This window comes from Vespula vulgaris, chromosome 20 (genome assembly GCF_905475345.1).
Source record: "Vespula vulgaris chromosome 20, iyVesVulg1.1, whole genome shotgun sequence".
NCBI classification, from domain to species: Eukaryota; Metazoa; Arthropoda; class Insecta; order Hymenoptera; family Vespidae; genus Vespula; species Vespula vulgaris.
This window is the reverse complement of record NC_066605.1, coordinates 3,573,432-3,586,967: the sequence shown is the minus strand read 5'-3', so window position 1 is coordinate 3,586,967 and position 13,536 is coordinate 3,573,432. Positions and strand designations below refer to the sequence as shown.

Sequence of the window (13,536 nt, the reverse complement as noted above, 5' to 3'; positions counted from 1 at the left end):
GAAACAAATGTGTACCGACGTCGTTTTTAGCACGAGTCACTGGGAGACGCACGCTATCAACAAAAAAAGATATATGTACAAATAAGAGATTGAAAAATGTGAAAACTACTTATTCTAATACATACGAAATTATTATATACGCATGGGAGAGGATAATCACAAGCTTATACACTGATACGATGAATGCTCAATTAGGGGATAGTGTTCCCTGATTGTTTCGTAGTTTATATTTTGCTCATAGCTGACGCTGAAGTTACAAACGTTTCAAGCGAAAGATGATGAACAGCCTTATTCGTTTCTTCAAAATAATGGGATAAAAAAAAATTGTGTACATCATTTTCTTGATTGCGGAACAACCAATATCGATACAACCATAATTGTATGAAATCCGTATAACAGTAATCCATGTAACAGTATTGCAGAGCTCTACGCCATAAATTCTCCTGATTGCAATTTTTATTTGATTTTTATAATCAATGAGTCAACCGACGAATAAAGCTTTCTTACACAAGATTATTGCTTCTGTTTTTTCTAATAGGCTTTTATTTGTATGAAAATTACTTTCAAATATTATTTATTTTTTAGGCATGATTTTCGCAAAGAAAATAATAATTTTTAAAAATCTAAAACGACTATTTCCTGCAGAAAATCTTTATCTTTAGAATAAGGCTTTGATTATCAAAATCAAAAGAAAATATGAATTCATAAGAGATAATAAGAGAATATAAACAGATGATATAAAGTCATAAAAGTTATAAGATTCACTAAGTTATGTCAAAGTTAGTTAATTTCGCTGACTATTTGTATAAAATATTATTTAATTTCATATAAAATATTATTTAATTTCAATACATTGGCTTATTAATATAATTGATAACACCATATGATGACATACAAAATATTTCAAAGATACTTATTACAATTGAAATCATTTATTCGATTTTGCTTGTTTTTCAGTGTCAAGAAATACCAAATTAAGAGTTGAATGAGTGATTCGACAGACTTTTATTGCGGCTCTCTCCAAAAATTCTTCCAAATTCTCATCTATTCAAAATTTCAGGTAACTACATTCTTAATTCTTATGTACTCTTGATTGCTCTGATGTACTGCTAGACTATCATAATTAAAAAAAATATTATTAATTTCAGTTCTGTTATCATATATTGGATATCCCAATTTTTGAAGTAAATTATACTTACAGCATTATTGTGTTTTACAAATAGATTCCAATATCTCAATAATAATGTTTGCAACCATGTAGTAACACTAGTTATAATCCTAAAAATAATATGAGGGTACATTAAAAAATTATTTTACAAAAATATTTTGACATCTCAACATATACCATTCTAATTTTTTTAATTATCATATTTTCATCCTTAAAATCTATCGTTCTTTATCCAAATACTAACTGAATCTAAAAATAATATTATTTTCTATTTCGGTGATAGATTTATACAAATAGCTAAAGCAATTGCAAAATTTACAATAATATCATAAATTGTCTTTCAATCAGAATCAAAGAAATCGGTAATAAAATTTTCTGCATATTAAAAAATGCACAAAATTCAATTAAAATAAAAAAAATTTTTATATGATTACTATCAAAATTTTAAGAAATTAAATTTTGCCTTTGGTATCTATATTATACCAATACTAAACATTACAAACTGCTAATATAATTTATTTTCAAGTTTTAATAAAACATAACTATAAAAAATTATCCTAGATAAATAATTTATATATTCTTCTTGTTCTATTGTACTTTCGTTCTTAATAATTACCTTATTAATACATACTTGCTATAGTATCACAGTTTCAACATGGTAATATAATTATCAAAAGTAGCTTTTTAATAGTTTCTAAGTAGTAAACTTTTACTTTTTTCCACTAATTTATATTTTTTGGCCTGGACTGTAGTTTATGTTTATCTCATTAAGAATAAATTCCAGAAGATTCCTTCAAAACATTATAATTAAATAACATTATACATTGAATATTGTTAAGCAAATGGTTTCCTTTTCTGTCCTTTATTCATTCTTTTTTTGCTTTAGCATATTCTTTCTTCGCTTGATCTATATTTATCATTTTCTCATTTATTTTTGCACATTTCTTTTTTTTTCCATAGTTATAAAATAACTTAATAATTCAATTGCAAATTACAAATATAACATCAACTTTTTAGCCTTTTGATTAATAGTTACGAATGTTTCATATGCCAAAGTTATTCACTTTTTGTTTTTACACATATTTTATTAAAACTATAAAATAGGATAGCAACATTTATAATAGAAGAAGTTTAGTAATTTCAATTTCTTTCCCATATGACGATTGCAACTGACACCTAATGTGTCGCCATCGCGCGTCCTTCTACCGAACTTTATTTCTTTCTTAGTATTTGCTTATCTGGCAATATCGTTATATTTCTGTATTAGCCATTGTATTTTTGTGATTCTCGATATTATCATAAAGTGAGAATTACACATGATTATACAAAATGACCGGCAGTAGAATAATTGCAACGGAGAACATGCTCCCACATGAAGATGTGAACCTCAACGTTCTTTATCTATCTTCTTGCTTGTTAAGATCTTCTCTCCTGATAAGATGTCATGACTCCATGGAGCCAATGCTTTTCCCATTGATATATACGATGTATTTACTCATTACCGACGACACCATTTCGAAATACAGAAACTGAATTTTACATGATCTTCGGTTAATGCCGACGCATTAGTCATAATGATTTCGATTTCACGAGTGATGTACGCCGTGGTTAAGCGTTGAAACAATTTGATAATAATGCAGTCCTGCTTCATTTATTCGCATATGTAAATGACGATGACGACAACGATTTTGTACTGCCACGAAATTAGATTATTATAAATATGACGTATTTATTTCAAACACTGACTTAATGTTTTAAAACACTGATCCAATGCCAAAATATAAAATATATTTGTTTTATTTTAATTTAACAAACAGACCTGTTACATCTTCTTGTATTAAAATTTGTATTCTCTCATTGTTTTCTAAAGAAACATTTGCATCGAAATTATACGAATGAGTTTCGTTGCTAACGATTTAATTATCTTACTTATCAAGATTCTCAATAATATCTATAGAATTGATTGTTCTTATTACCTTTACAATCCATTTTCGTTACATTTATATCTATGTGTATATGTTCCGAGAGAATAAAGTTTATAGAACCAAATAATATTACGTTTTCTATATCGTGTTCAAGTGATGGTGAAACCATAGAATCCGATGTTAACTTACATTTATTAACGAATAGAAAGAAATTATGACTACCTTATTTTGAATATACATATAATTTAAAGGATTCTTTTCCCTTTTCTTTGTTATACATACATAATCATTTTTTGTTTTCTCAGATGAAGTATCCTTAATATTCTTTTTACTTACGTTCTTTGCTACTCGATCTCGTGCATTACGTCCATTTCTCGTTTTATTTTGTCTATAAAATGTTACAAACGTGTAGAGGTACATTCACTGCTGTTGATTCGTTGATAGCGCGTATAATTATGAACGATTTTAACAATTGGTCTGAAACATATCCTCACTTCTTTAAACGATCTAAAATATGCGAAAAAATCGATATAATTAACAAATACTTTCTAATGTTAATATTATTTAAATTATATATCTATACTGTAATCTATACTGAATTCTTATTTAACGGAATATTAAATTTTTTTTATAATAAATATAAAATTTCCAGGAAAATATATGTTATTTCTATAATCATTAGTCAAGTACGATTATTCCGTGGAGTGATAAATTTAACTTAAATTTTTAATTTTTCTTTCTTATCATTATTCGTTTTTTCTTTTCGCAATATCTTTAATTTTTTCTCGTTTTATTTTTGTTCTATACGGATTAATAATTAAATAAAGCCCACAACCATTTATATAAATTATGAAAGCTGTTGGAGTTTATTGATCTTCTATTCGTGCCATTAGCAACTTATCCCTTCCTAGTGCTTCATCTACGAGTGAAACCTATATATATACCAAGCAACAATAGTAAAGTAAGAAAACTCCGTGAGTCTTTGGAACTCGTTCTTTTGGAATTTTTTTTTATTTCTTTTTCACCTTTTAGAAATCCATACTTTTTTCCATTTTCAATTACGCGAGTTGTGAAATCTGACAAAATAACGTAATAAATAAATACGAAAGAGAAATGATATCTATATCCATTTATTTATGCATTTATCTTTTTTTTATCTATTTTTATCAATAGAGTATTTTATTAACCGAAAATCTGATAAAATAAAGACAAAGATTTTATCCAAAGTTATTTTTCTGTCTCCATTATAAATACTAATCATAAGGATGCAAAGAATATTAAAATAACGTGTAAAAAGAAATGGCTTATCGTTCTCTTGTATTTTCATAAATGTATATTAATGGACATATGATTCTAGAATATTACAGTAACATATAAAGTATAACAGATAAAAGGCGAACTGTAAGTGTAACACAAATCAATAACTATTCGTTATTCAATTGTTACTGCACATTCCCTATAGACATTATTATTTATTATTTTTCTTATCAAAATTATTATATAATTATTATATTCATCATGTTCATTATTATTACTGTTATTGCTATCATTATCACACATTATATGGTTGAATATTACGCAGACGCAAGTGCCTATCCCCACTTTCCAAAGGTCACGCCTTTTCTTTTTCTTTTTCCCATTTTTCCTCCACAGACATTTCTTACCCACATTTCCCAAAAACCACAGTAGATACATTTCGTCACTCGATCTAACTACACTATTCGAAAGTATACACTTGACGTTTAAGAACTATCTACTATATATATTCGGAGACGAATTTATACAGCATCCGGAATACACTCCAACAGGGCAGATAAAACGAAATATTATGTCCAAAAGATTTAGACGATGCATTTATACTACAGATACGTCTAGAGCAATTATTTGTTCTACCGAAAAAACCGTCTTTGTAGATTTACAAGGCTTTAAAATACAAAACAATTTATTTGTATTAAAAGAATTTGCTATCTGTGATATGACAGATAATCTTGTGGCAAATTATGTTTTTCTACCACCATTCCACAAAGATCAATTATCACGAAAAGACGAAATAGGAGTAAGGTACGTAAACTAATCTTTCATTTTATTCCTTATATTCATTATATTCATTATATTTTTATTAATTTAATTATAAATTTGTTTTTATATAAATAATTAAATAATAAATAATAAAATAATCATATTTTATAGATGGTTAACAGATAACCATCATGGCCTGGAATGGAACGACGGATTCATTAATTATAAGTTAAAATATAAGATTTTTGAGCAGCATTTGATATGCTCAAGTAGTGTTTTAAATATTTATATGAAGGGAACTGAAAAAATTCAATGGCTGTACGATTTTCTGTCAGAGAAGCATAGCAGACTCTTATTGGAAAAACGAATAAAAATATTGAACATGGAAGATGAAATTCAATATCTGATTTCCACGGAATTGGACAATAATGAATACCCTAAGTGTTTCCTACACAGGAACAAGAAATTCTGTGCTCTCAAAATCGTACAAATATTAAAAAAGAAATTAATAGATTATCAAAAGGAAAATACAACAAAGGAATAAATACAAAAATAATCTCCGTTGAAAGAAAGAAAGTAATTTTATAAAATTATATATTTCTAAAAGGAAGGAAAAGAAAAATATATGCGTGTTATAAAACAAATAAAGTACAAAAATATTTAAAATGAGTATATGTGAAAATAAATAACCCCCAAGATTGTTAAAAAAAAATCGGAAGGAACAAAGGAGACAGAGACAATAATTAGTCAGAATGTGAAAATTAAAAAAAAAATACATATACATATTAAGATGAATATGTGTTGATATTGTCTCAAAAATTAAGGCTAACCGTATTTACAACTTTCTCAAAGCAACTTTATAATTAGTGAAATTAAGGAATGCGTTATTTTATGTATAAATGATGAACACCGATGATTTTTTTCATTGGGGTAAAAAGGGTAAAAAATTACAATCTCTATTCTGAAATTGATTTTTCAATTGTTTCAAATTGGTAATAATAGTAGCGTAATAATAGCATAGTAATAATAGTATGGAATACACAAACTTTTTGAAATACGAATCAAGCCGAAATAGAGAGAAAATTTTTATGAAATTCATCTCTTTTGGAACTGTACAGCGACGAGATATTTCAAAATGTACATATCAGTAAAGACTGTTTCAAATTATAAAATTATTTAATTACTTATCAGAAAAATTTCCAGTAGCTGTTTAACTTCAGGAAAGATACAAGCTTCATGTAGTTCCTCATTGTCATCCTTCCCTAACTTTATTATATTATTGTAATGATTAATTATCATTGTAATTTTCTAGAAGAATAAGATAAAATAAAATATTTTAATATTTCTAATACATGATCTTAATAATAGTTTCTCCTACTACTTAATTTAATCCTCATATAAATCATTATAAGTACTTGTGTAATTTAAAGAAAAGATTAAAAGAATATGAACGGAATTAATGTTTATAATCCATACATTTATTTTTTGAAGAGTTTTTATAAATTTATCTATATACACACATATGTAGATAAATTTTATAAATGTTTTAAGATATTCTTCATTTGAATCGTAATAATCATGAAGCCGAGCATATATTTCTTTATACTAAGAATGTAATGCATCAATTTTTTGTTTTATCGTAAGTATTAGATAATTTTGTTCTTTTGTTGAAAACATTTATAATTATTTTCTTATTATTCTAATAAACAAACATTCAATTATTAATTAATACAAATATATAAATATATAAATATATATATATATGTATGTATGTATATATGTATGTATGTATGTATGTATGTATGTATGTATGTATGTATGTATGTATGTATGTATGTATGTATGTATGTATGTATAGAACATAGTGTCGATTATTTCGTAAAAATGTTATACAACGAAGTTTAATACGTCTTTAAAAATCGCAGAATAGATTTTACAAAAACTTTTACGAAAAATACTTGTTTATATTTATATAATAATTCTTATAATTAGTAAATTATTAAATTATATATCTACCATGTCGATGACAAGTATTACAAATAATTAGAATTGATTGGTAAACACACTTCTATGAAAGACTGTAGCGAACTTACTGGTTTAGTATCTCAAAAACAGTCAAAAAATGTATGAATTCATACGTAATGTTGAGATTTTTCTAAGCGTTTGTATTGTAATTTGAACTTTATTTAATTACTATATTTAATTAGAATTTATCTAATTTCTTATACTCTATTCTCTTTTTCATTACTTTAACAAATATTATGTTCGAAAAATTGTCGCCTTCGACGAATATACGTGGAATATTGAACTTCGTTCCGTCGTGTGGAAACGGTATGATACACAGAATCCAAAGTACCGATCGAACACTTTTATTATATTCAGGCAAAAGGAAGTAGCACAAAAGAACTCAAGGGATCAGAAATAATGCCCAAACTGCCTACGAAGAAACAGATATATCTATCATATATCTACATACAGAACATATACTATGAAATGTTTTTATTAATTTTCTACTCGTATATAACACGCAATCAATAAGCGTAGAACTTTAATAGCGAGAGAGAAGAAATTCCGTGTATACTACAAAATTCAGGGTCATAAAAGTTTGAGATTGTTACATAAAAATAAACTATAAACAAAATTCAACTCTCGACAAGAAAGAAAACGAATTTGATAATTTGAATGTCATATTAAATAATAACGATATGTAAATAATTACTATAAGCATTATTATACATTCGAAACGAGTAAACAATACTGTTAATAAATATTGGAAATAAACTGTGTCTTGTTAGAATTGAGACTATTGGTTGTGATTATTAATCCAAATGAAACAATACAATTAGCTTTTATAATAGTAGAAACTACATAAGATTAATTACTTTATCAATGCATATTTTTTTTTTTTAATAATAACTAAGATAGATCTCTGAGGTAGATCGTTTACTTCAGTTAATTCTGGTTTTTTATCAGAAATTTTTTTTATAAAGGATCTGTTATTTGTTTTAATTATATAAATGGTATTAATTACTTTAGCAATTTTTTTTTAATAATTATTAATTAGAACTCTGCAGTTGATCCTACTCTTTATTTAATTTTATTTTCTTATTAGAAGTTGCTTTCTTCAATATTTGAATTTTGCATTCTTACTTACTATAATTCAGATTTTACTCTTGCCGTCGCTTGCCTTTAATAGAAATGGAACATTATCTCGCTTGTTTTGAATGAGAATATATTATTTCTATTTGGTACAATTGCTCCAATTTAAATATGTAAATCTCAAAACTCGACTTAACCGTTCCTATTACATAATTTTTCGTTTCCCTATATACATATATAGGGGTATTTAAATGAAACATTTTTTTAATATATCAATACTTTCTGAAACGACTAGCCCGTCGGAAAATTTTCTCATTCGTATATATAGTATATACAGGGTGGGACATACATATATTCGATAATGCGTAGGTCCTAACAAGCATGCGCGGATGTGGGTCAAAAAATGGAAGAGAGAAAGAGTAAGAGAATTTCACCATAGCAACAAGGAACGATTCGATCGTAGTTCTATCGATTAGGAACGCAGTAGAAAAATGTGGTGGGAGAACTCAAATTGTGTTTACAATTTTTCGAGGAGGTTCAGCCTATGAGAAATCGAAGGAGCATGACACCCCCAAACAAAGGATGGGGGAAATGAAACAGATGTTAGATGTTTTCAAACAAGATATACAAAGTTTCTAAAGACAATAACAGACTATGTGGATATGAAAAATTTATTCTTTGAAAATATATATATATATATATATATATATATATATATATATATATATTGAGACTGGGACTATTAATATACTGAATCTATTAATGTATATTATATATTAATTTTATAATGATTTACATGAACAGTGAGTCCAAGAGTAATTCTTGAAAGATATTAATAGACAATATTTTATTTTAAAAGATGAAGGTTTAAGCGAGGAGAAAACTTTTTGGAGTTTTTGACAATGCTTTGTTTTCTTTGAATAAATATTTCTATCAAAAATCAACTTTTGTCGGTACAGTTTATGTATAAAGTAAACGGATATGTCTTGATTCCTTTAAAAAATAATATTTAATACATAAATTCATATATTCAATTATTTTTTGCGAAATATTCGACAAAATCTTATTATTTTCTTATTGTAAATCTATGTACTAATTTTCGTATTATACTATATCGTAACGAATTTCTTATCACTATGTTTAAAATATTAACGTCCCTGTTGTGAGATAATAATGACAATAATTTGATTCCTCTAATTTTCTTAATAATAATCATATTATAAATTAAAAAAAAAACATCACAAAAACATATAAAAACTTAAAAAAAAAGAATGAGAGAAATAATAAAATGCTATTTATAAACATGGTGGATAGACACTCAATCACATTAACTCAATTTCAGAGAATTAAAAGTAATTGAAGAGATAGATAAAAGTTTTCTTTTTGTTTATTAATACAAATTATGATGAAACAAAATAGTGACTATTATTTCAGGGTATATAGGAATACAGATAATATTGAATTTCATGAGAGTATTTTCGAAATTCATTGCGTACTTCAAAATACAGTAGATTAATTTTTAGAATCAATCATTTCGCATAAAAATCGAAGATTATTTCAAACGGCAAAAGTGTTGATTCAAGTTAATCGAAATTGTAATGTGATTGACCGAGCAAGTCCGTTTATTTACTGTTGAGTTGTGTCTGGGCTATGTCTGGGTCACAATAATTTAACTTCATATTTTAGACGTGGGGATGAAATGTTTGGCATTTTAAACCGTACAAAAACTGTTAACAGCAAAACTAGTCGAAGTGTCACGTAAGGACTCAACTATTTAAAGAAAGGAAATATATTTAACGTCGAATGAAATAAGTAGAGAGAAAAATTCGACAAAAAATACAATTAAATATATATAAATTTAAAAGAAAATAAAAGTATTAGTATTTTATACTAATAAAGTTATCTTTTTCATTGTAACTACTAATTACTGTAATTGTGTAATTGTGCAATGGCTGCACGTATCCAACGTGAAAAATATATAATTTCACAACAGTGATTCTTACCGAAGGATTTTAATTTAACATTAGTTAATAATTCCTTCTAATTGATGGTCGAAATATCATTTTAATAAGCATCGAAATATCATTACATTCTTCAGAGAAATTTATAAAATAGTTATTATCACGGAATATTTTACCGACTGCAAATATGTACATAATTTCCCTCGATAACTTTAACTTGCACTATCTAATCCAAAATAGAGAATATTTCAGTAATTAATTCTCAATATTACTAAATAAATCATCTAATAAATAATCGTTCCTATTATTACTTTGTATAAATAATACGTGCACATTATAAATTGATTTTTTAAAATTATTGTTAAAAAATGTACTGTATACGAACACTCTGAAGATAAAAAATAAATCTACATTATTTAATATCGATGTAAACGCAATCTAGTTTATCGACCGTTGTTACATATTTCCATTATATAATAAATGATTAATTTTAATTATAATCTTTGAAATATACATATCTGTCAAATATATAGATTTATCAATACACAAATTTCTTTAATGTAATCTGAAATCAGTTTACAAGGCTTCAATTGGCAAATTTAGTTTTTCCTTTTCGAGCATTCATGGCAGAGTTATCTTATACATGAATTCATTAATGCGAAGATTACGTTACAACTCGTCGATGTATATTGTCTTGTCTCGTGTATGTATATTTTCTCACAAATTTGAAATTAATAGTAAAAGGAATTTTATTAACATTGACACACAATAAATATTAAAAGTATCTGCTTATCTAGCAATATTGTTATATTTCTGTATTAGCCTTTGTATTTTTCTGATTCTCGATATTATCATAAAGTGAGAATTACATAGGATTAAACAAAGTGACCGACAGTAGAATAATTGCAACGGAGAACATATTCATGAAGATTTGGACCTCAACGCCCTTTATCTATCTTATTGTTTGTTCTCCTCTCTCCTGATAAGATGTCATGACTCCATGGAGCCAATGCTTTTCCCACGGATATATACGATGTATTTACTCATTACCGACGACACCATTTCGAAATACAGAAACTGAATTTTACACGATCTTCGGTTTATGACGACGCAATAGTCATAATGATTTCAAGTTCACGAGTGATGTACGCCGTGGTTACGCGTTGAAAAAATTTGATAATAATGCAGTCCTGCTTCACTTATTCGCATATGTAAATGACGATGACGACACGATCCTGTACTGTCGCGAAATTAGATTCATCATTTATTTTTTGAGATTCCAACTTTCATAGCAGATTTAATTCTACAAGTAGTAGTCTTCTACGTTAGATTCAGTGAGTAATGATATGAGAAGACTAAAGATAGAACGTAGAATCATATGATTTTGACTTATAATTATTAAGATATAATTAATCGTGTTTTCTTGCTTTTAAGGAATAAATAAGCTAAAATCCGTTTTAATAGAATCTTCGACTAAAAGGTGAATTAATTGATTAATGATTAAGTGAATTAATAGGGTGAATGGAATATCCATATCTTATAGGTACTTGAATTCGTTTTCTGGAATCTTTTTTTTTATTTTCTCCGGATTTTTAGAAATTCATAATTTTTTTTCTTTTTCAATCATGTGAGTTATGAAATTGAATAAAATAACGTAATAAATAAATACGAAAGAGAAATGATATCTATATCCATTTATTTATATACTTATCCTTTTTTTATTTATTTTTATCAATCAATTAACCGAATGCGTGATAAAATGAAATCAAAATAATATCCGAGGGTATTTTTCTATCTGTTTGATAAATACGAATTAAAGGGATATAAAGGGTATTATAATAATATTGCAAGAAATAAATTGAAGATATAAGTTAAGATTTAGAAGATAGTAAACGAAATTAAGGCAGAAAATACTTATGGGTATCGAGAGGAACAAAAGAGGGCGCAATATTGTGGCGTTTATGAAGTCGACGAGAAACAAGTATCAATAGTGATGAAATAGTCGATAGCAACAAGAGGACGAGGGAAGATGTAAACGGATACGAAGGACAAAAACAGCGATAGTTAGAACGTGAGATGTTGCGCTTAATACTAAAAGACAATATTAAATATTTATAGTATTCAGCTTTTAGGTCAAATATTCGTATGAGAATAATGCTTAGTGAAATAAACAGTTACCGCACGTATCGATCTAATATTCGTTTATTCTTCTACGGAGCAAAACCTGTTTTTTTTTTGTAATATGAAAAAAGAAATAGATAATTATGGTCGTGTTATTTCATAGAGGTGAATTAGCGGAAATAGTTCTAAAATATTGTAATAATATGTAAAATAGGCCTGGAAATATGGTGGATACGAGGTTAACTGTAAGTATAACAAAGATCCAATAATCATTCGTTTATTATTCAATTATTATTCCACTTTACATACATATATTATTTGTAGATTTGGAAAACTTTAAAATAGAAAATAACTTATTCTTATTGAAAGAATTTGCTTATTGTGATATGACAGATAATCAGATAGCGAATTATTTTTTTCTATCACCATTCAACGTAGACTAGTTATTACGAAAGATATTTATTACGAATAGGAGTAAGGTACGTAAACTAATCTTTTATTTTATTCCATTATAAATTTGTTCTTTATATAAATAATTAAATAATAAATAATACAATAATTATATTTTATAGATGGTTAACAGATAACCATCATGGCCTGGAATGGAACGACGGATTCGTTAATTATAACTTAAGATATAAGATTTTTGAGCAGCATTTGATATGCTGAAGTAGTGTTTTAAATATTTACATGAATGGGACTAAAAAAATTCAATGGCTGTACGAATTTCTATCAGCGAAGCATAGCAGACTCTTATTGGAAAAACGAATAAAAATATTGAACGTGGAAGATAAAATTCAATATCTGATTTCCACGGAATTGAACAATAATAAATACCCTAAGTGTTTCCTACACAGGAACAAGAAATTCTGTGCTCTCAAAATCGTAGAAATATTAAAAAAGAAATTAATAGATTATCAAAAGGAAAATACAACAAAGGAATAAATACAAGAATAATCTCCATTGAAAAAAAAGAAGTAATTCTATAAAATTATATATTTCTAAAAGGAAGGAAAAGAAAAATATATGCGTGATGTAAAACACATAAAGTACAAAGATATTTAGGATGCGTATATGTGAAAATAAATAAACCCCAAGATTGTGAAAAAAAATCGAAGGGAACAAAGGAGACAGAGACAATAATTAGTCAGAATGTGAAAATTAAAAAAAATATATATATACATTTTAAGTGTTGAATTGTCTCATATTTTTTTTTTTAATAATAACTAAGATAGATCTCTGA

At 26.5% G+C, this 13,536-nt stretch overlaps 2 long non-coding RNA genes across 2 annotated transcripts; one reads left to right on the top strand and one right to left on the bottom strand.

Annotated features, from left to right (window-relative positions):
* Positions 1–800: 800 nt before the first annotated feature.
* On the bottom strand, positions 801–2,328 carry LOC127070956 (uncharacterized). Its single transcript, XR_007784752.1, has 3 exons — positions 1,785–2,328; positions 1,200–1,278; positions 801–1,114 (listed from the first exon to the last, which is right to left on the bottom strand). It is a non-coding gene; the product is annotated as an uncharacterized LOC127070956 (long non-coding RNA).
* Positions 2,329–11,338: 9,010 nt separating this feature from the next.
* On the top strand, positions 11,339–13,536 carry LOC127070955 (uncharacterized). Its single transcript, XR_007784751.1, has 3 exons — positions 11,339–12,538; positions 12,618–12,772; positions 12,866–13,536. It is a non-coding gene; the product is annotated as an uncharacterized LOC127070955 (long non-coding RNA).